The 24,061-nt window shown below is 33.1% G+C and overlaps 1 non-coding gene across 1 annotated transcript; it reads left to right on the top strand.

Moving 5' to 3' along the window:
• The first annotated feature begins 4,853 nt into the window (after nt 1-4,853).
• LOC120618644 (5S ribosomal RNA) lies at nt 4,854-4,972 on the top strand. The gene has a single exon (XR_005657278.1). It is a non-coding gene; the product is annotated as a 5S ribosomal RNA (ribosomal RNA).
• Nucleotides 4,973-24,061: the final 19,089 nt, after the last annotated feature.

The raw sequence follows: 24,061 nt of genomic DNA, 5'->3' as shown, positions 1-24,061 counted from the left end.
TATGTGCATTGCAAAAATAAAAGTTAAGATTTGCCATCTGTTCAAAAATGATACCATTATATTACATATTTTCCAAGAAAATTCCCTTTAATCCAAAAACCATTTTGATTTTTGTTTCAATTTTTTATAAGTATACATACATTTTTGTGAAGGAAAAGTATACTAATACAATTAAGTGATCAGAATTAAAATGTAGGTCAATACAGTATACCTTTGTGTCAATATTCGAAGTAGATAAATTAAAATGTAATTTCTTGGGATATGTTCCATGAATGTAAATTTAGAGTTGGGGATGGCATATGTAATGTAATACTCATTAAATATTTGTTTAGTTCAGTAGATTGTAAGATTAAAATTTGCAATATTGTTTTCATGTTTATATTCAAAGCATTGATCAGAAGTTTGTGACTGAGCCCTGATTCTCAGGTTCTTACCCCATACTTCTCCTCCCTGCTCCATATTCTAGGTGATATGCAGTCACCTCTTGAGACTTTGTGATTTGCTGCTCCAAATAGCCACTGTTCATAAATATAACTGGGTCATGTACATACAACTGGACTCACTTTTTTTGCTCAGGTCTATATGTTGGCCTTTAGTTAGTCTATGTCTTTTGCACTGCTGCTTTTGTTGTTCACCTGCATGAAATTTCTTCTAGCAATAGGAATGTGTGGTTTATTTCAATTTCCACCCCTTCAAGAAATGATCATTATATTCACATAAAATGTGACATTAAAACTCTATTTTCAGAGGTGTTTTTTGGTAGTTAAAAACTGGAAAGAAAGGGTTTGAGAGACCATACTTAAGTTTAATTTATTAATTAAAGTAGAAGGCAAGGCTCTTTTTCTTTCATTTCTGTGTCCTGACCTATTAGGGGAAGCCGCTTCTACTCCTGAATGAGCAGGTTAGCCTTTCACAGGATGAATACCTACATTTTCCACAACCCAATTTTTCTATGATAAACATGAGGTAAATACATATTAAGTTTTAGCTACTTTTAAAAAACATTGACGGATAGTGAAGAGTATGAATCGCTTACATATTCATTAATCTGCTGTATCATTTCTACATATTTGAGAGAAAAAATGGAAAAGAGAAAGAGTTTGGACTATGAGTCAACAGATCAGAAACTTGCCTGTGCCACTTATTGGTTGAATGAGTTTGAATCTCATTTTTGTTATATATGTAATGTAGTCAATAATACCTATTTCCTAAGATGTGAAAGTTAAATGAGATCCTACACAAAGCCCACGAACAATGCCTGTTATATAACAGAGACATGAAGGGTAGTAATTAAATGTATCATTCCCCATATACTAGGACCATTCACCCTGCTGTGAAATCCCTGAAGACAGGGACATAGCAATTCATCACATCTTTGGGGCCCATCACTGTGCCTGCAATACAGAATTAACTCATACATTTTGTTGAGAGAATGCATAGATGGATGAGACAATGACTCCACAAATAAGTGCTTGGAATGCAAAAGCATGTAGAAACAGTACAATAGATTAAAAAATATATAAACAGTTTACACTCTTCAATGTACATTATCTAGCTGATGTTTGATAAAAGAGCTACTGTCATATGAAAATAGAGTAGAATATGAAGATTCTGAGAAAAGGACTCAGAATCCTGATTCTTCCACTAACTAGTTGTGAGAACTTAACACAAACCTAAGTCTGTCTAGGATTTAAATTCCTCATCTATAAAATGAGGATTTTGCAGATGATACTGAGCATGCCACCTACCCTTCCTTCCACTCTAGATAGAGTTCATGAGGTGCATCACTATGGAGGGTGCCAAAGTTTATGGTGAGAAAGTACATCAGGAACTCCAGAGGAAATCAGTCCTAATTCTCCTCACTCCTACTCTTTCATCTCCACTCTCAACCTCTTTCACGAACAGATTTCAGGAAACAGATTCATAAAATAAATAAACAAACATGTAGGAAGACAGAGACAATTTGCATATGGATTTAGTTTTTAAAAAAACTAGAAAAATATAGTAGAATATGCTTAATTAGCACAGATTCTGAAAAAAAAATAAATGTGTTAATTAATCACTCATCTTGATTATCAAAAGGTCATACCCACATATACAACAATATAAAAACCAGAAATTAGAAAGAGATATTTTGCCACCTAGCTCCTCTTCTGAAAAACTATTCTAAGCTTCTAATATAATTTTCAGGAGATGTATACATAGAGATGTAAGTGCCCTGGTGTTCTTTTCTTATTAGAAGCCTAAGAATTATTCTGATATTGTAGTGCTTTGAGCTTGGGGAAAAAAAAAAAAAAAAAACATTGACTGCATTTCATTTCTCTCTTTCAGCATCTAATTACTCAATTACTCTTTTCCAAAATACTTCTCGCTTTATTGTTGGTGTATTGCTCATGTGACAATGTTACTGAGGAATCAGAGCTTCAAGGACTTTAACTTTCTCATCTGAAAGTTAAGATAAGCTAATTTAGCAGCTGTAGTAGAACAGGAAAGCAGCATGATGCCAAAAAAAGGTTACACAGTGGGAAGTTCGTGCTGGCAAATACCAATTCACACCTGTTTTAGGCCTACAGACAACATCAGGGGTGCTATTTAAATGGACTCAGTATGCAATTTATCTATTGTTTGGAGTCATTGAAATGAACTACACTGATTCTTCTCCTTGGCAATTATTCTAATTATGTGGATGCACCATTTATCAGGGTACTGATTAAGTGGGTTTAGTAGCAGGCACCAAAGAAAAGACAGTGAGGAAATCTATGAAGGTGATATTCACACTTTCTAAGTTTCCTCTCACACTCACTAAGGTCTTATGTTATGTAGTGAGCAGCATACAACATTCTACAGAAAATGCTGCAGTGACTAGGGTTAAGGAGATGATTAAATGTTCCATGTAAATACATTGAGATTTCAAATGCCAACATGAGGAGAGAGAATTTAGGGCTGAAACTACCTGCTGTTCTTAGTATTGGATATTTAAATCTGTAATTTTCTAATTCTAACAAGGTTTTTATCTGAGAAAAGGGTCAAATTTTCTCTAGAAAACTAACAAATTTATCTGGAGAGTATACAAAGGCAGTCTAGTCTACTACAAATCAATTATCATCATATGCTCATGATCTAAACAGAGAAAACACATTCCTCGCTACCCAATTTGACATTCTAGACATTCTAGATCATCAGACTATTTGATTCTGTTTCATATTAAAATTAGTTTTAAATAATGCAAATTTTAGTTTTTATTATGATTATTTACAGGCCAATTATATTCCATTGTATATCTGAGTACCTAGAGTAGTTCTATTGAAAATTAAACATGTAATGACACATTTTTTGTAAAAAAATCAATGAATTTTAAATACAACCAAGAAAAAAATGATATCAAATACATGGGAACTGACTTGTGAAATATAAAATGGTGATAATATTTTCAAACAAGAAGTTAATTTTTTTACTATATTATTGATTCATAATACTGATTTTGACAACAAGTAAATTTTTATTGTCTTTTCTGCTGGACATGAGTACAGAATCTTTGGTAGATTGGTCAAACTATTAAAAATTTAGTAAATAAAATTAAAAGAACATTTTGTAAAAGAAATCTAGACTTACCCTCCAACTTTGGCTTTAAAATAGGAAATAAAGAAACAAAAATGTTTGAAACACAAATAACAGTATGTTACATAATGAATCACTTTTATGTTAACTTTCAGATCAGGCGAGTTGAAATAACTAATACAGGATCACAGAGATGTAAACCTAAGCTATCCTATGAAAATATTTTAAACCTATTCTTTCCTCAAAATTTTTCCTGTCAAGTGCCTGCTGTTATCTTCTAGAGGTATTTTTAGAAAGCAAGTTTTCTTTTATCTGTCTAGAACTGTGAAGTGGCAAGAGTTTACGTGACTTGGAGCTAACATGTTAACCTGCCACAATTTTATGGATGTTGGCAAAACACACAAGTCTCCTGGGTAAGAACAGAGGACAGCTTACTACTCGTCGTAATAGCAATAGCCAGGCTACCATATTTTTATGCTGGTTCCCTGAGCCCTGATTCCCATAGGGAAACATGAAGAGGGCCAGGTAATACCTGCACACACAAATGAGATTCATGAGAGGGATCCTGTTTTCAGGGAATCCGAATCCATTTTGCTGGAAAATGAACATACCTATCTATTATTCCAGAGGGAGACACTAACCCTATTTCTCAAGGCTGCAAGCCAAATTTTCCTTTTCTAAAGAGGGAGTTGCTATTGCAAACTTCCACAACTATCCACTATATAGTTACATTAGAAAATACAGTACAGAACAAGGGTAGTCAGTGTCTCTGCTCATAAATGTGTGGAAACACAAGGGACCCACTAATGCAAATAAAAGCACATGACTCTGTTACAGGCATGGTCTTTAACCTTCTTTAATTTGTAACTTTTAAAAAAATCATACACAATTTTCAGAATTGTCCTTATTATTGTATTACTTGTTATATGTCTCAGAATAAAGACTCATATAGAGTGTATTAAAGCCTAATGCTTGGAAACTGTCATCATGGGATACGTGCAACATTTTTGAGTGGGCTCTTTTATATGCAAAGTTGACTTACATCTCTGGAGACTGAGTAAATTGTAATGTATGTGAGAATCCTTAAGCTTGATACCATACTTAAATAGTAATAATTTCCTTTTTAATAAGAGTTGATTTAATGAGTTTTATCATACCTGCCAATCGGTTCTAACCACCAGCCAATTAGGTAGCAAGCCCACATACCAAAATCAAAAGAAAATAATTATCAACTTGAATGATTCCATTGAATAATTCAATTTCACTCTCTTCACTCTCATTGCAAATGTTTTAGAGTCTACAGCCATGCCACCCTGAACAAGCCCGATCCCATCTGATCTCGGAAGCTAAGCAAGGTTGGTCCTGGTTAGTATTTGGATGGGAGACCACCTAGGAAGACCAGGAGCTGTAGGCATAAAAAATAAAAAATAAAATAATAAGGGATTGTAAGCTGACAAGGTCCTTGCAATCTGCGAGGTCAACCAAGGGTTGCCTCGCCTAAAAAGAAAAAAAAAATGTTTTAGGCCTTATAATTAGCCAAATAACCAACTTCAACAGATTTCTCTCCATGGAAATAATTAGGGCCCACTATGAAAAGGGCAATGAGCTAAAAAAACAAAAACACACACACAAAAAAAACATGGATTTTTGGAGATGGACGTACCTGAATTTGATTCTCATATTGGACAAGTTTTTACATGACATTATGTAATATATAACAAACTTTTCCGACATTAGTTGTCCTCAACAACGTTGTTTGAGCGTATTACAAAAAGATTTAATTGAATAGTTGCAAAGTGCATAACATGGTAGCTAACAGCTAAGATTCTCTATTTGTTTCTTCTTTCCTTTGTCTATGAGATGTTTTCCTAGACATTTAGTTGATGTATGATCTTCCTGTTTTCTAGTGAATTTTATAAGTGTCCTGTCTTTTTGATTTGGTTTTAACTTTTTGTAAAGCTATTTTATGCTACTTTGGTAACTCATATACATGGAAGCAATTTGCTTCTTGATAATCTTGCAATTTATTTGTCACACAACAAACAGGGGACTGCAAAGAAATGTAATTCATGACTAGAGAAACCAAGAAGAGGATAAGAACTTTGAAGTCATAAAATAGACATAAAATTACAAAGAAGGAATAAAGAAATAGCAAAAAAGTGAAAACAAATGAAAAGACTGAGAAGAAAGAGGTAAATCTTCCAAAAGGAGCAGAGTACATAGACTGTATAGAGGAAATGACACTAAATTACATTTTTACCTAAAATTATTCTTGATGACCTTGCAAGGGGCTTCACCATTAAAAGGAAGAAAATGAGGATGAAATTAGAAGACCTCTTAAAATCACTTCTGAGACTAAATAAATTCTATAATTGTTAAAAATGTGTACAACTACTGAAGTCTGTAATACTTAGAGCACAATTTAAAACATAGTAAAAGGAAAAGGCTTACAGATTTTACTTATTGAGTACCCATGACTATATCTTTGCTAGAATCAGATGCTTAATAAGAAGTTTGTCAGTGATGATGCTAATAAAGGTGTTTTCAATTTAAAGTGACACTACTCAAAGAATATCTAATCAGCTATAATAAGAATTATCAAAGCCCCAATGAGAACTTACCAGATAGCTATAGCAAACTCTGTGTCAAATACTTGGAAGAATACATATTTGAGACCATTGCAGCAGTTGCAAAAGTTCTCATAGCAAATCATAGCTCGATAAAGATTTCTGTTGGATAGTTAATTGAAGAAGAAATATAAGTATTTAGTAGGTTTGTAAATATAGCTAAATGCAGAATAGAAGCTATAAACTCTCGGTGGAAAAAAAAAAGTGAGAAATAAAGAAATCAGCAAGTAAAATTACCTGGTAAAGATTATATACATATTATTTCCTTGTTTAAAACTAAAAGTTATAGAATTAAAAATCAGATCAGAGTAAAACTATATCACTTTTGTAGATTGCCATTTTTCTGCAAATTTCAACAGAATAAGGGGGGTTCTAAGACATTAGATTTAAAACGAGGATTTAAAATTTTAATTTTCAAAATAAAATTCTGAGTGCTTATTGTGTGTTGTCTATTATCACTGGAAGGCTGAGAGACAGATTTTTGTCTGTTTCACTCTATATTAGAATGTAATTCATCTATATTCTTAGTGTCTAGAATAGTGTGTGTTACATTATAGAAATTTGTACATATTTACTAAATTAAGAAGTATCTTTATAAAAAATAACAATGAAACTTTCATTATTATCGTTATTTTTTAGTAGAAGAAACTGAGAAACAGAAAGAATAATGACTTTTTTTTGCAGAGATAGAGAAACCTATTCTAAAATTCACATGAAATCTCAAAGATCCTGAATATTGAAAACAATCTTGAAAAAAAATAACAAAGATGCAGAACTCATAATCCCTGATATCAAAACTTACTACAAAATACAGTAATCAAAACAGTGTGGTACTGGCACAATGACAGACATATAGACTAATGCAACGGTCCCCAAACATTTTGGCACCAGGGACCAGTGCTCCTATGAGAATCTGAGGTGGAGCTGAGGTGGAGCCTGACGATCTGAGGTGGAGCTGAGGTGGTGATGCTAGCGCTGGGGTGTGGAAGCAAATATAGATGAATACAGATGAAGCTTTGCTCCCCTGCCTGCTGCTCACCCCCTGTTGTGTGGCTTGGTTCCTAACAGGCTACAGACCCTTACCAGTCTGCAGCCCAGAGGTTGGGCACCTCTGGACTAACAGAATAGAATAGATTTTTCAGAAATAAACCTCCACAAATATAATCAAATGATTTTTGCCAAGACTATTCAATGGTTAAAGGAGAGTCTTTTCAAAAAATGATGCTAGGAAAACTGGGCATTCACATGCAAAAGAATGACTTAGGACCTTTACATAACACCATGTGCTAAAATTAACTCAGAAGTGATCAAGGTCTAAATGTAAAACCTAAAACTATACAACTCTTTGAAGAAAACCCAGGGCAAAAGTTTCATGACATTAAATTTGGTGATGATTTATTGGATATGACACTAAAAACATAGACAAAAGAAAAATGTATATTGGTCTTCATGAAAATTAAAAATTTTTATGCATTAGGGCAGTATAGACTGAGTAAAAAGGCAACCTACAGAATGAGAGGAAAATTGGATATTATTTATCTGATAAGAAATTAATATACAGAGTACATAAAGAACTCCTAAACTTCAACAACGAATCAACAAACCTGATTCAAAAATGGGAAAAGGACTTGTATAGATATTTCTCTAAAAATAATATACAAATAGCAAATGCCTGAAAATAAGCTCAGTACTACTGATAATTAGGAATATGCAAATCAAAACCACAATGAGATACCATTAGTTTGGCTATCATCATAAGAACAGGAAATAATGAGTGTTATGGAGAATGTGGAGAAATTAGAACCTTTGTGCACTATTGATGAAAACATAAAATGGTTCAACCACTCTAGAAAACTGTTTGGTAGTTTCTCAAAAATTTAAAAATAGAATTACTATGTGATCCAGAAATTTTGCTTCTGGATATATACCCCCAACATTGAAATCAAAGTCTCAAAGAGCTATTTGTAATACATCTGTATCATAGCAGCATTATCCCCAATAGCTAAAACATGGAAGCAACCCAAGAGTTTATAAGCAGATGAATGGATAAGCGACATGTGATATATTCATATAATGGAATATTATTCAGCCTTAAAAAGAAATAAAATTCTGATATATGTTATAATATGGGTGAATCTTAAGGACATTATGCTAAGTGAAATAGCCAAATAAAAGATAAATACCATATGACTCCACTTATAGAGTAGTCAAAATCATAGGAACATAAGTAGAACGCTGGTTGCCAGGGACTCGGGGGAAGGAGTTTTTTTTTAATGGGTATAAAATTTCAGTTTTGCAAGATGATAGAGTTCTGGAGATGGATAGTGGTGATGATGGCCCAACATTATGAATATATTTAATACTACTGCTCTGTACACTTAAAAATGGTTAAGATGGCAAATTTTGCTTTGTGTATTTTATCACGTTAAAATAATTGGGAAAATGTAATGAAAGAAGGAGAAATGTTGATTTTCCAACAAGTGACAAAAAAGTGATAATTCTTGACAAAATGGTTCAACAAGTTATGGTTCAACACATAGCCATCATGGGTTTCATCAAGACAAATTATTCCAAATCTCTATGAGCTCTTTGACAAACAATGGTACTTTCTCTTATTCATTCTCATGCTGTCTCTTGCTACTTGATGATACTTCTCCCTAATTCATTGATAATTTTGACTCTTGATTCTCGAGATTTCTTCTACACTCCAATGTACTATGTGACTGTGGGAGCCATGAACATGCACCATGTAAATTCCCTGATAAGAGAAGCAAAGTTGACTGAAAGCCTCAACCCTTACCCCTTTGGATCCACCTGCACCTTTATACTAAAGCCACATTTTTCCTGTCTGATCACACGCAAAGACATCTGGTAAAAGTACTAATGAAGGCCTATACCTGTGAGAGATGATACTCATGTGGGCCATTTTGACTACAGGACTTCCCGTTGGTCTGTCCATGACTTTTAGAACTACAATGTAATCTGAGACTCTTCCAATACAATTCTCCTCTCCCACTGCCCCCCCCCTTTTTTTTTGCCAGAGGTATCAGGTTTGCATTGTAGTATAAATATTCTCCTTGCCTATTCCTCACCTGCTCATTTCTCTTTACCCTTAACAGGGATTTTCTCTAATAAAGCTCTTTCATATTCAATATAGTGACCTTGATAGCATATGGGTTACCCATTTGTAATAAATTGTTATTTGAACATTTTAAAACACTTTCCCTAGTAAAATGATATAGTCATGCCCTCTTCCTTTTGCTTTTGCAATTCTTCCCACTGAGGGTTGGGTATATTTCTCTATTCTATTAATATTAGACTTTCTTGTGTGACTTGCTTTGACTAATGAATGGAATATTGGCAAAAATGCCTATATACTAGTTTTGGGCAGAGTTTCTGAATCATGAGGTTTTCTGCCTACTCTCCTGTGCTGTTGCCATTCTCCATACAAAAACAAACAAACAAACAAACAAAAAAAACATATGCCCTGGAGAGCCACTGGACCAATGAGAAGAAAAAGAAACATGCAGCATTCCTGCTTCAAAACCAAAGTCTTGAGCCAAGAATAGCCAATATACAGCCAAAGCAGAGCCTCACAAATAACATAGAGAGATATGAGACAGTAAAAAATGCTTACTACTTAAGAAATTGAATTTTAAAGGGTAATTTCTTATGGAGCATTATCTGACTAATACAATCAAACAACTTAGTCAAAAAGATCTCAGGCCTTGATTGCAAGTATAACCACTTATTTCTATTCAATGTTATCAGTGCCATCTCCTGGCCAAACATTGAATGTTTCCATCACCTGGAGTTGTATCACTTCCGAGATCTTAAATTTCAATATATTGAATGTTTTATCGCAAGCTCTTATTGCTCCAGTTCTCTCCTGCATTCTAGAGCTCTAGTCCAGAAACAAATATCTACTGTTTGACCTCATTGAGACCCTTAAGACTTCCTCTCCTCACTTTTTGTCCTACTCTATCTTCCAGTCTGACTTCAAAGCTTTACTTGTTTCCTCAATCAACATTTATTCCGATGCCTATAACTTCAAACTCCATCTGTGAGCACACTGACCATCCTATACCTCCTTACTTTCTAACAATAATGCTCTAAAAACTCCCAAACTAGAATCAATCTATCAGTATTTTTCCTTCAATATACCATGTCTGTTGAATGACAGTGGGAAAACTACAACATTTGGGATAACTTCGACATTGGGAACATTATAAACTCATTGTGTCCAAAATCATGTAGTCATAAAGTGTTGCTAGTCATCTTATGGACCAAAATTGAGTTCTTTCTTTCCTTCTTCACAACCACTATTACATATTAAGGCACTTAGTAATTTATATTATAAAAAACGAATATAAAATGTTGTTGATATTGTTATAATTATTATCCTCCTTAGCCATTAAAAAATGTGTTTGATAATTGCCTCACAATTGTCTTCGAGAAAGCTTAACTTATTTACCATAGAGCAGAAATAATGCAATTTAAGTCTAGGCCAGGGATTTTCTACCTTGGAACTACTGACATTTTAGGCCAAATAACTCTTTGATCGGGGTATAAGTTGTGGTGGGAGGCTGTCCTGTGCACTGCAGGATTTTAGCTGCATTCCTGGCTTCTACTCACTAGATGCCAGTAGCAACACTCCCTACCCCTGTTGTGACAATCAAAATGTGTTTGGAGAGTGATAAATTTTTCCTGGACAGAGAGGTAAAATCACTCATACTGGAGAACCACTATTCTAAGATGTATGAATTACTAAATGTGCTTGTTAATGTTTGGTAAAATTATATAGTAAGTTAATAAAACTGTTTTCTTACCTCTGAAGAGACTATTGAGATAGAATTCACATTAACTCGAGGAAGAGAGAGTATGGCAGCCAAGAGTTATTCAATAATAAAGTCTTAATAGTAAGGATACATAAAGGAACAACAGTATGTTATTCTCTGTCCTACATCCTATGGATTTATATATGTGGGTATTAGAAAGCTGCTTCCATTAAAGAGATGATAGGGTGCAAGACAATGTGGATTTGTTTCTCTCTACCAAAGTATGACATAGAAAAGAATGAAGCAAATTCTCGTCCCTCTTGTTTCATGTCTCCTTGAGAGTTCTGGTGTATCAGCAGTTCTACTTAGTAGTAGTGCTACCTAGGAGATGTGACGGTTCCATCTAGAGAGATAATAGTCCTGTAGAAGTGGCAATAGTAGTCAAAGGTCACGGTAGTACCCAGAGGGTAAGGGTGGGTGATTGGGACTGAGAGTGAAGAGAGAAGTAATCTAAAGAGGAAACAACTATTATTTTTGATTCTTGTGGAATAATACCCATCCTCTTGTCAAAACTCACTTTAAACTTGGACTTAAAAAAAAAGCAATGGTGAAAATTTAGGGCATTCAGGGTTTGAAAGGCCAGCATTCAGATGGGAAGAAAAATGCTTTAAGGTCAGTCATACATTTGTCCTTGGTTTATCCTCTCTGGATATTTGCTGATTTTCTCTATGGAACACAGAGGCCTAGTAGAAATTAGTGGCTTAGAGTTTGTAGCAGTCTCACTGGTCTGAGGAGAAAAATGGAAATTTTGAATCAAAGTACCTAGGATTTAAAACATCAAGATCCCAGAAGAAGAAGAAAAATACACTGAAGTGTTGCCTGCATTCTGTATGTGATCTCTTCATAATGAAGGCATTTGCTGGTCTCTCAAATAAACATAGGTAGATCAAAATGCATGAGTACAAGTGCTAAGAAGGGAAAGCGAAAAGCTAAGTGGAAAATCTGAATAGTCTCAACAGTGCTGTGGAGACAAAAACTGGAAATCAGGACTTTCCACGGTGTTTTGGCCCTGGGAAATCCATGTAGTTGAGAAAGTAGAAAGACCAAGCCTAGGAACAAATTGTATCAATATGTTCCATGTGTGCATTATCTATGTCCAAAAGAAACAAATTATTTGTAGGGAAATGCAACATTTATATCCTTATCATTTTCATATAAAATGAACAACATTCAATAAAAATTTGATTAGACATGGCAAGAAACAAGACCAAATAAAAACAAGAGAAAAACCAGATGATTGAAAAATATAAATCAAATATTGGCTTTTAAAATCACTATGATTAATAAGTTTAAGACATAAATAAAAAGAGAATTAATGAGTCTTGAATCTACAAAGTAGACAAAATACAAAATTGTATCTTTGTACTTTGTAAAAATAAAATAACTGAATTTAAGAATTTAACAGATTTGACACAACAAAAAATGATCAATGAACTGAAAGATGAGTCAATAAAAATATCCTGGAAAAATCAAAGTATGAAAAAGATTGAAAAATACTGAAAAGAATATAAATGACATATGAGACATACTAACATTATTTAACATACCATGAGATTTTAGTTCTACTGGGAAAGATGACAGAATGGAGAAGAAACAATATTTCAACAGAAATTGACTAAAATTTTCCAAACTGATAAAAGATATAAATTATGATAAAGGCAAAGAAATGCACCCAAAGGCACAACATAGTAAATTGATTACTAAACCCAAAGAGAAAAATCTCAATGAAAAACAGAGACACGTAATTTTTTATTAACATATAATTGACATATAATATTGTATAGGTTTAAGGTATACAGTGTATTGATTTGATACATTTATATATTGCAATATGATTACTATCACAGCATTAGTTAACATTTCTCTCGTCAGATAATTATTAATTATGTGTGTGTGTGGTGAGTGAGAACATTTAAGATCTATTCTCTTAATAACTTTGAAGTTTATAATACAGAATTGTTGACTATAATTACTATGCTGTGCATTAGATCTCAAGGACTTATTTATTTACTTTTTGCCAGTTTGTACTTTCAACAATATTTTTCCATTCTCCCATGCTCAGCTTCTCGTGATATATAACATTTTAAAAGGAGAAACAATATAAAAGAGAGCAGATTTTTCAAGAGAAAGAGAATACAATGAAATTACAACTTTAAAGCTCTGGTAAAAAAAAATAACAGTCCAAAAAAAAAAAAAGCACTGAAAATATCTTCATAATAGAAAGATGAAAATGTTTTTGTACAAATAAAAACTGATATAATTGGTTGCTAGCAGGCCCAGACTAAACTTCCAAAGGAAGTTATTCAAGCAAAATAAAAATGATGACAGATGAATATATGTAAATGCAAGAAAAAATGAAGACTAACAGAATTCAAAATCTCATAAGTTAGCCTAACTAGATATTAAGTTTTTAAAGATATTTTGACTTTTAAAATATATAGATTTAAAGTACTTTACAACAATAGTGAAAAGGGGTATTAAGGATATTGAATTGTCCAGAAAGTGATGAGTTCTAGTCTAAGGTAGACAAAAATGCATGTTATACAGTAACTACTGGAAGAAAGCAAAACTAGAGTAATAGATTAAAATAAATAAAATAATAAAAGAGTGCAAATGAACAAAGAAAAAGTGAGGCAAATGGTAAACAAATAGTAAGTTAGAAGATTTAAAATCATGCATATCAATAGATATTTTAAGTAAAAAATAGGTTAAAAAGAAATCAAAAGAAATTAGGAAATATATTAAACTAAATGAAAATAAAAACATGTGGGATGCAGCTAAAGTACTGCCGAGAGGTAAAGTTATTGATATAAATGTTTCTCTTAGAAAAAAATAATGTGACATCAATGATTCTAGTTTCTACCCTAAGAAGATAAAAAAAGTATACCCTAAGCCTAAAGTAAAAGTTCAAGAGAGAAAACGATGACAATTAAGTAGAAATTGAAGAAACATTAATCAACACATTCTTAAGTTGGTTCTTAAAAAAGAGTAATAAATTGATAAGCCTCCAGAAAGACTGGTCAAGAAACTTCAAATACAAATTAATAATTAAAGGGTTAAGAGAGAAGATATAACCATAAATTTGAAGATATCGCAAAGATAATAAGTGGGTACTATGAAAAAATTTATGCCAATACTTAGAAAATAAGTTATTTTAAAAACACCACTAGCCAAACTAACACAAGACTAAATAAAAATTTTAAAATAAAATTAGCCTTGTATCTATTTAAAAAATTGAAACCATATTAGGAAACTCTTCAATAAATTGAACTCCAGGTCCAATTATGTAACCGGTGAATCCTATCAATAAGGAAGAAATAATAATTTCAGAATATAGAAGAAAATGGAACAAAATCCAGATTATTTAGGTGACCAGTATAATTCTCACATAAACTCTGTCATAAGTATTACAAGAAAAGAATTTTTTTAACCAATATCACTAGTGAACGTAGACAAAAACTTTTACCAAAATATGGTTTATCCTCATTATTCACAGATTCCATATTTGTGCATTTGCCTATGAACTAAAACTTATTTGTAACTCTACATCAATATGCTTTTATGGTCATTTGCAGACATGATTATACGCAGAAAAGCCAAAAATTTGAGTCACCAGATGCACATATTCCCAACTGATATCAAACAAGGTGACACTCTGCCTTCTTGTTTTAGCACTCATACTATAAATAAATGCCCTTTTCACAGTCCATTTAGTGCCACATTTTCAAATATTGGTGCTTCTTGTTGATAATTTTGCTGCTTAAAATGGCCCCCAAGCATAGTGCTGAATTGCTGTCTAATGTTCTTAAGTGACTTGCCTTCAAGAAAAAATACATGTGTTAGATAAGCTTTGTCCAGGCATGAGTTATAGTACTGTCAGCCATGAGTTCTAGGATAATGAATTAACAGCATATGTTAAATAAGATGTCTTTGAACAGAAAAACACACAAAAGAAGGTTAAATATTGGTGGTTGATGAAAATGTTGTGACTGACCAGAGTCATGCAGGAACCTCAGTCTGTCCTTCCCTGTGTGCAATGATTCCATATTGGCTAATTCAATGTTTATGGTGACTTTATAGAATGCAAATGCCATGAGTAATAAGACTTAACTGTATTAGTAAATCAAAGCCAACAATTTAGTAAAAAGATAATACAACATGAATAAACAGAATTATACCAGAAATGCAAAGTTAACCTTGGAAAAATCAAAGTAATTTGCTACATTAACAGATTAAAGAAGAAGAAAAAAAAAACAATAATAATCTAAATAGACAAGATAAAGCATTTAAAAAATTCAAAATATTATTAAAACTAAAAATAACAGAAATAGAAGATAACTTCCTCAACCTATTAAATGTCCGTGTATGTTTTTACATACGCATTATGCACACAAATGTACATACAAACATACAAACATACATATATGCACATTTTAAATTATTTGATCTTAATTTCAAAGCTGCAGCCTAATTTCTAAGCGGGGCAAGGTTTCAACCTATGAGGACAATATACAAGAAGCATTTTTTTCTATAAAGTTAAATGAATATTAAAATATAAAATTAAATGAGTTCAACACAAAATGCCATTAAAAACTAAAAATTAAGAATAAATATAAAAAATTAGAAAAATGTGTTTTCTAAAAGCTAAAAAGCATTGCTGAGAGCAAGTAAAGGAGGTTTAAATAATATAGAGATATATCATGATGATGATTGACATACAATACTCTTCCCATATATACCTTCAACACAATTCCAAACAAAATCCTAGCAGGTTTTTATTTTCAATAGAAATTGACAAGCTGGTTCTAAAATTTATATGGAAAAATAAAGGATATAGTTTAACCACAAAAATTTTGTAAAAGATCTAGATTAGATAACTTAAGAATTTATTATTTTAAAAGCTAATATTAAGCCATGATGATTAAGACAGTGCAGTTTTGCATAAGCACAGGTATGCGACAGAATAAATAGTCCATAAATAGGCCCATATATCTATGTTCAATTGATTTTAAACAAAGGCCAAAAGCCACCTTCAAATTGAAAGGCAAAGGTTGTTGTTTGTTTTGTTTTTAACAAATGAGCTTTAACAAGATAATTGTGTGGAAAAAATCGTGAGCCTCAACATCTACCATTATACACAAAAATTAATTTGATCTAGACTACTGACCTAAGTATAAATGCTACAGCTGTAAGCCTCCTCAACTAGAACAAAGGTTAGTATCTTTATAACTTTAAGGTAGCCAAAAACTTCTTAAGAAAACTGATCAAGATAGAAAAAAAAAGATGAGTTGGATACTCATCAGAATTTGAAATTTCTACTTATCAAAATAATTTTCAAGGAAATAAATATACAAATCACAGCCTCGGGGATGAAATAATATTTGCATTGGTACCAATAGATTTGTATCTAGAACATATAAAAATATTCTGGCAAATAAACAGTTTAAGAGCAAAAACCCAGGAAAATAAGCAGCAAAAACATAACTAAACACTGTACAAATGAAGACTTATGGGTGGACAATAAGCACATGGAAAGGTAAACATCATATACCATCAGGGAAATGTAAAATTAAAATCACAATGATATAGCATATCACACATACTAGAATGCCTAATCTAAAAACTTAAGTCAAGTTTAGAAAAGATGAGGTACAACTAGAACTCTAAAAATCTCTCTCTTGTCATTTCTCAATCATTACCATTCCGAAACTATTTATCAGAATGGCTAATGTTTTCAAAACTGATAATATCAAGTATTGGCAAAGATGTGGAACAACTTGAACTCTCATATGCTATTGGTGGCCATAATAATTGCTAAAGTAAATTTGGAAAACTGTCAATATTTTCTAAAGCTGAACATAGGAGTTTCTTATGACCCAGCAATTTCATTTCTACTTAACAGTGATATATGCAAATGTGCAGCAAAATAAATGCACAATAATTTTCTTAGCAGAATTATTTATGATAGCTGCAATCTGGAAATAACTTAAACGTTCATCAATATTAGAATAAATAAATTTTTATGTATTTATAGAAAAGAATACAAAAATGAAAAAGAACTATTTCAATAATATTGACATATATATTGATATTATACATATATATATATTTCTACATACATATTGAACAAAAGAAGCACACACAGTAAAATACATTCTGCATACTTTTATTTATATATTTATAAGTCAGAAGAGTAATAGCTCTGAGGCTGAAGATGACTAAAATGGACAAGAGGGTGTGTTTACATTGTAAGAGTTTATCAAAATGTAATTTAAAATGTGTGCAATTTATATATGCCACTTCAAAAATATTTCCAAAACAATAAAAAGGAAGGGGGAAAAATATCAAGTAATAACTAATAGGTTCTCTTTCTGACACAGTTTTAGTACCCAAAGATATTCTAATTTGTTCCTCTATCTTTCATTACCAATCTACAATTCATCATTTAAGCATGGTTAGTTTGATGAACTAGTCAGCTTATTCCTGCATCTTTCCTTAGATCTGCTTCCTGTGACTTGCTTTATATTTTGTATATTGTTTTGAATCCTGCAAATAGCTTTATCTAGCTCCTAAGATCTTCCATACTATACATTACCCAACAGCAGCTCAGCTCCAGGGTCAGAGGAAAGAGCCACAAACTACGGAAGACTGGATTAAGTAATTTTTAAGGATTATTTTTCTAATTTTGGCTGGAATTTGATGCTCAACTTGATATCTACTGTCATCTCAAAGGACTGAATTACAGTTTTTATTAACTAGCATTTTCATGGAAAAACCTGGTGCCTAGTGTATTAGGGTGGGCTAACTACTATAGCGAATAGATCCTAAAATGTATAATGGCTTAAGCACAAGGAATAGTTTATATTTCATTCACACAAGAGTCCAAGATTACAACAAGTCTGCCTTGGAGGAGGGGTTTGTGCAATTCTTTCCATCCTAACAACATGGGAGTGTGGTTTATAAAGTCACTAGGAATTGAAATTCGTAGAATTACATAGCAGATATGGACAAAGCTTGGAAGCAATGAACATCAATTCTACAAACAATCCATTAGAAAGAAATCAGTCATGAAGCCACACCGAAGGAAACTGTAATCAAGTTTGGTTTCTAGAAAGACAGGAAAGCATGGATTTTGATAAACAGTCATCTCATCAGACTTAGAAAGCATAATGTTATTGGAGATTTCAAATATGAATAGCTAATAACATTTTAAAATATGTTACTATAATGTTTGGGCAGAGTGACATGATACCTTGCACATTTTAAAGGCTTATTATCTATGGTACAAAACAAAACATTTGTAAAGAAGAGGCCAAAGGCAAGACAAATTTCAGGCAGTTGATAGAACCAGTGATTTATTTCAGAAAATATCAATGTAATTAGAATCAAGAAAAAACCATTTTCATGAAATCATCAGAGCACAAACTATAACAACTGGGAGATTATTTTAGAATTGATAGAAATTGTAGACATGGGGTTCATTATTTGTAACCCCCTCTTTCTGAAGAAATAGATAATGACATATGCACTCTTATATGCATGGTTAATGCTGCCACACAGTCAGTTTAACCTCTAGTTCTCAGCTGGATTCTCTTTAAAGTTTGAGACTGCTGATGCTTCATATAATGACTCTTAACATTTTTTACTTATTTCCATTTCAGCAGTTACCATTTTTGTCCTGGCCCTCATAACTTCACACATGGTTTATTTCAACAGACTCCTAGCTGTTCTCCCTCAATTCAGTTTCATGCCAATCCATTCTTCATAGTGCTTACAAAGTTAATCTTCCTGAAACACTGTTTCAAACATTTCTTTCCTCTTCCAGAATGATGTGGTTCCCAGTTTCTTACTAAATCAAAACATAAGGCTCTTCACTTTTCTCTTTTTGAATCCTGCTCTTATCAGCCTAATGCATCTTTATGGACCCTTAACATAGTTGTGTAATCTTATGGCTCTCCATATGACGTGTTCACCTCATGTCTCTGCCTTTCACGCTTCATTTTCTCTTTTATAAGGCTCCACTCTTTTTTCAACCACATCTCACATTTTACTCAAAGTAATCACGTATTCATATTTTCCAATTCCTTTCTTTACTTACTTCTCATTTGGCACCTCCTAGCAGATGTTTATTCATAATTTACACTTAAATTTCACTAATGGTTTCATATTTCCAAATTGAACATCACTGTTTCAAATGAGGAAGGAGGTTATGTATATATGCCTATGATTCTTGTGAATAGTAGCATGTGTTCTAACTCTCTTGTGTGCCTTCTAAGTTCATAACACAATGCACTATGTGCAGAAAATATTTAGCCTATGTAACGCTTTACTTACACAAGAATACTTTAGTTTATTTTCATTCTACCTTTTGGAATGAAGGCTTAGCTTATGAAGATGTATATATGGTAAGAGAGCATAAATTATATGTACCTGAGAAAAACAGCATCAAGAAAGAAGTTCCAACTAAAAAAAAATATGCACTGTTAAAGTCCTATAAACTTGATCAGAGCAAACCCCAAATTTGGCTTCAGGCTTCTGGTAGCCACCAAGTAGAGGGAATCCTGCATAGAAACAAACTGTTTTATTGAAAGTAGCATATTTAATATTCCTTACATTATAATCAGTCATATCGATAAGTTTATAAATATTCTTAGACCAGTACAATGAGGCCATTTCTACTCTTCAACTTCTGAACCATGAAAAAGAGCCAAGTGGGACAGAAGGATATTTTAAAAACTGGAAAATGTATTGGAACAGAACTCTGCAATCTTCCAACCATTCATAGTGAAAGCAAAATGACCAATTGCTTATAATCGAAGTAAGCAAAATAATCCAACATTGAGTTGGCTCTAAGGAAGAGAGATTTTTAGGAAAAGGCAATTTATTTTTAACTTATTTTTCAGTACTCATTCAACTTGTATAACTTTCCTTTTATATTATGAAACAGGCCCAGTGTTCTTTGCTAAACATGGTAGAAACTGTTTACATATTATATATTGATCTTTTTTCCTTACCAAGAAAATCCTGATTATGTTCAGAGGGCCAATATAACAGCTTCATCGCAGTTTGCATAAGATATATGACATAGTTCCAATGAGAGGTAAGACAAGGATTTCTGGGAGAGTTTCCACTTTACTGATATAGGTAATGTTCTTTGTATTCTTTTCTTCTTTAGGCCTGGAATGTAGTCATGAAGTCTAGAGGACATCTCGACAGCTTTGAGATCATGAGAATAAAGATGAAGGCCTCCATCCACACACTGGAGGATAAAGACAGAGAGGCTGTGGCTCTATGGCAATTGTTGAGTTACTTCATGAGTCCTAGACTGCCTACATTTGAACTTCAGTTGCTTTAAAGTTTGGGATTGAATTGTGAAATACCCTAGCCAAATATGCCAATGGTTGAAAGTGAAGAGAGATTTGGTAAAAGAAGTCAGACCAAGGAGCATAGGGCCAGAGTCTTGACCTAACTGTAGGGCTGAAACTTTATGTTTAAGCCAGTGGTTTAATATCTAGTCCCTAATGTGTCATCACAGTCAACTCAGATTTAATCTGAGATGTCATTGGTATCCAAGGGACTGCACATGAAGATAAAGCATAAAAGGTTTGCATCATAATCAAGTAAGGGGTTGTAATGTTTTTAACTGATTAGAACTCCAGCAATAAAATAAATATATGTGCAGGAGTTCCTATTGCAGAAGAAGATTGGTAAAGCTAGGTGAACTCATTAAGTTAATACTCCTACCTCAATCTCCCCAAGTTAGAATTCAGAGCAGAACTTCCTTTTGGAGAAATGAACTACTAAATGTAAGATGAGGCAAACAGCCTAAACAGAATCAATCTATATGGTAAATATGGAGACACAAATTAATCATATTCTGCATATAATTTGAAGATAGTCTACTCAATTCCTGAAAAATTGGATGTAAGGTACGAAAGAAAGACAAAAGTCAAGCATGTTCCAAAACCTTTGGCTGTACCTCTGAAGGAAGGATCAAGTGTGCTGAAAAGGTTCGAAGAGGAACAGTTTTGGAAGGAAGATCAAGAGTTTAAATTTGGACATACCTAATTTAAAATGTTTAGTATAACTCCACCTAGAGCTGTCAGGTAGATAATTGAAGTGATGAATGTAGCATTCAGGAGAGAGTTCTAGACGAGAGATATGAGAATGGTCAACAAATAAATAATAAAGTCATGATACTAACCAAACATAGGCAATAAATGGCAGACCCTGGATTAGTATTTGGTTAAGGCTAAGTAAAAATGGGAAAGCAGAATCTACAGTGAATGGATCTGAAAAAGCAAAGGCTAATATTTAATGATAAAGTCGTCAGATCTTCTTGCCTGAAAGGTAGGTCAGGGATGATGTGTAGGTAATTTTGTTAATGAGAGGCTTTCTGCCATGAGGAAAATGGAGGAATCATTTGTCATCTGGAACTCAGCATCTTCTGGATCAGAGATATGACTGGGGTTCATTGTGAAGTGGGACTGGCTGAAGACAGTAGATCGGGAAATAGTATTTCAATGGACTTCAAGGACAAATGCACAAGTATCAAACTAGGGATTCTGAGAGCTCGGAAGAACAACAGAATAAATGAGTAAACCACCGAGAAAAAAAGTGTTACCAGAATTTATTATATTTATTATATTTTTATATATAGCAAACATACTTATTGTTGTGTACCTGATCATCTGGAAGTTTTTGTGTTTTTTATTATACTTGTGTTTCTGCTGGATCTCACTCACGGTGCTGCTGTCTTATATGTGCTCTAAATTTTAAATGTGAGCTATGATCTCTGGAACTTTATTTTTTGAGATTTTTGGGGATATGAGTGAAAGGTGAGTTTCTCCCATGAAGATCTGCATTTACTTCTGCCAAATACTAGTAGTCCTTTCATTCCTAGAACAAGACCAATATATCTGAAGCTTAAGAAATTTGGGGGATCTCAAAAGAAAATGTGAGTTGGTATTAGAATCTCCTATGAGGGTTGGCTTGATACATTCTCACGGGAGATTTTTCTCTCCTCAGTTGGTTCCAAAGTCAGAACAATAAAGTTTCTCTGTTATTTTTTTCTGTGAAGAAAATTCACCCTCTGATTTCCCATCATGCCACTTGCAGTCCCAGAGTTCTGAGATCAAACCAGAGATAAGGGAAGTCTCCAGTCTTGGTGTTGGAAGCTGCATGACAATGGATTTTGGCCTTTATGTTTAAGGCAAAACTGGCTTCAATACTGACTTACCTTTGTGGATTCCTGCTTTCCATTCAGTTTTGGCTTCCTCCCAAACCCACCCTCTCCGTCTCCTTTTTCTCATTCTTCTTCTTCCTCTTCTTCTGCTACCATCTCAACGATACTTTCAAATTTATTTTTTTTAAATACGCATTAGGTGTAGTTGTTTCATAAAGGACTGTAGTTCAGAAGCCTGTGGACTTCTTCTCAGGCACTTGTCTCTAAAGAATATTACTAGACTCACTATCTAGACACTGGGCATATAATGAAATCCCTTGTTTATACAATCAAAATAGGTTTCACAGTACAGATTTCAAAATTCTGATTTATGTAATAGACACTGACAAATAAATAGATGTAAAATTATTCACTTCAGTTTATTCATTACAGGATATATTCAAAGTAACAGGTTTAATTTTGACTGTACTGTTCATCACATCCCCAAAGTTTAGAAGAGAGTGCCCTATAACTCATCCATATTCTCAGCATAGTACTATGGTTTTAATAAGGGCCATTTCATCACTAAATATAAAATTGAGACTAAATGACAGAGTAGTCTTTGTAACTTGTTTCTGTGATAAAAACAGACATGCACTCTGGGATTGTCCACCTGGCACCTGCAGTGATAAATTAAAATTTGATTTTTTAATGATCTCAATACTCATCATTAGCAATTATTTTTGGACTAAAAGAATGTAATTTGTTTTTCAAATTTAGAGTTTTCTTTCTCAACTTCTGAGTAAACGACTTTCAATCTCATTAACTTATCTCATGTATCTGCATATGAGAAAAGAATACCAAAATATATATTTTATGTTTTGTGTATCTTTCTATAGATTAGTACTTAACTGCTCTAAGCCATCTGGAAATACAAATATTAGAAAATAAATGTTATGGTAGATAAGATGGTGGGTCAGTGTAGACATCTATTATCTCATTCATTACCACTAAAGCAGATATAGACTGCTACTGGCCACACTCTTTTAAATATTTTATGCTCATTTTCATCTTTCTGGTTAGAATTCCTTTTCTAGGAACCTGAATTATTATTTTGGTTATAATTCCAAAATTTGTAAAGAATATTCTTTTCTGTTCAAAGCTGACCAACAAGATCTTCCCCCCCACCCCCCTTTCTTTTGGCTATGGCTGTAGTCCAGCATGCCAGCATAGATAACATTAAATATTGAACAATAGTTTAAAAAAAAATAAATGGGAATATAAGGTATTGACCAAAGTCATGTTAAGCCAAGATCAGTTTTTTTCTTTCCATTGATCTGAAGGATTTAACGTTTGGATTATGATATAGCCTTTTACTTTTGGCTCTAAACTCACAGAATAAATTCATCTGTTTGAGGGGCATGCAAACTGGAGTTCGACCCACTTCAGTGCTGGCCACCAGGTGGCAGATATAATAGTTCTCATGTAAACTAAAAAAAATTGGAGCTATTTTCTTTAATCATATGTTGACACCAGAGAGACACTAGCATTAAAATCTTGGAGTGTTATTTAATATTGCTTTGGTTTTTGTGTGTAGACATGAATAAAACCAGATATTTGGAACGATGGTGCCATCTGCACACTGTATATAGCCACTTCAATGCATATAGTTTTACAAGGAATCCATTTTTTTTTTCTTGAACCATTCCAGGTTCTTGATTAATTGACTGAGTTACAGCAAAACCCAACATGGGCATGTCTAGGCTGACTAGTGGGTAAATCAGAACCATTAAGAATGAAGGGGGTCTCGAATGGAGAGGCATTTAAAAGCATTGCCAAGGGAGAAAGGGTGACAAAATGTTCTGTAAATTGGT

This window comes from Pteropus medius, unplaced genomic scaffold (assembly GCF_902729225.1).
Source record: "Pteropus medius unplaced genomic scaffold, Ma_sr-lr_union100, whole genome shotgun sequence".
Classification (NCBI taxonomy): domain Eukaryota; kingdom Metazoa; phylum Chordata; class Mammalia; order Chiroptera; family Pteropodidae; genus Pteropus; species Pteropus medius.
This window is presented reverse-complemented; position numbering and strand designations above follow the sequence as displayed.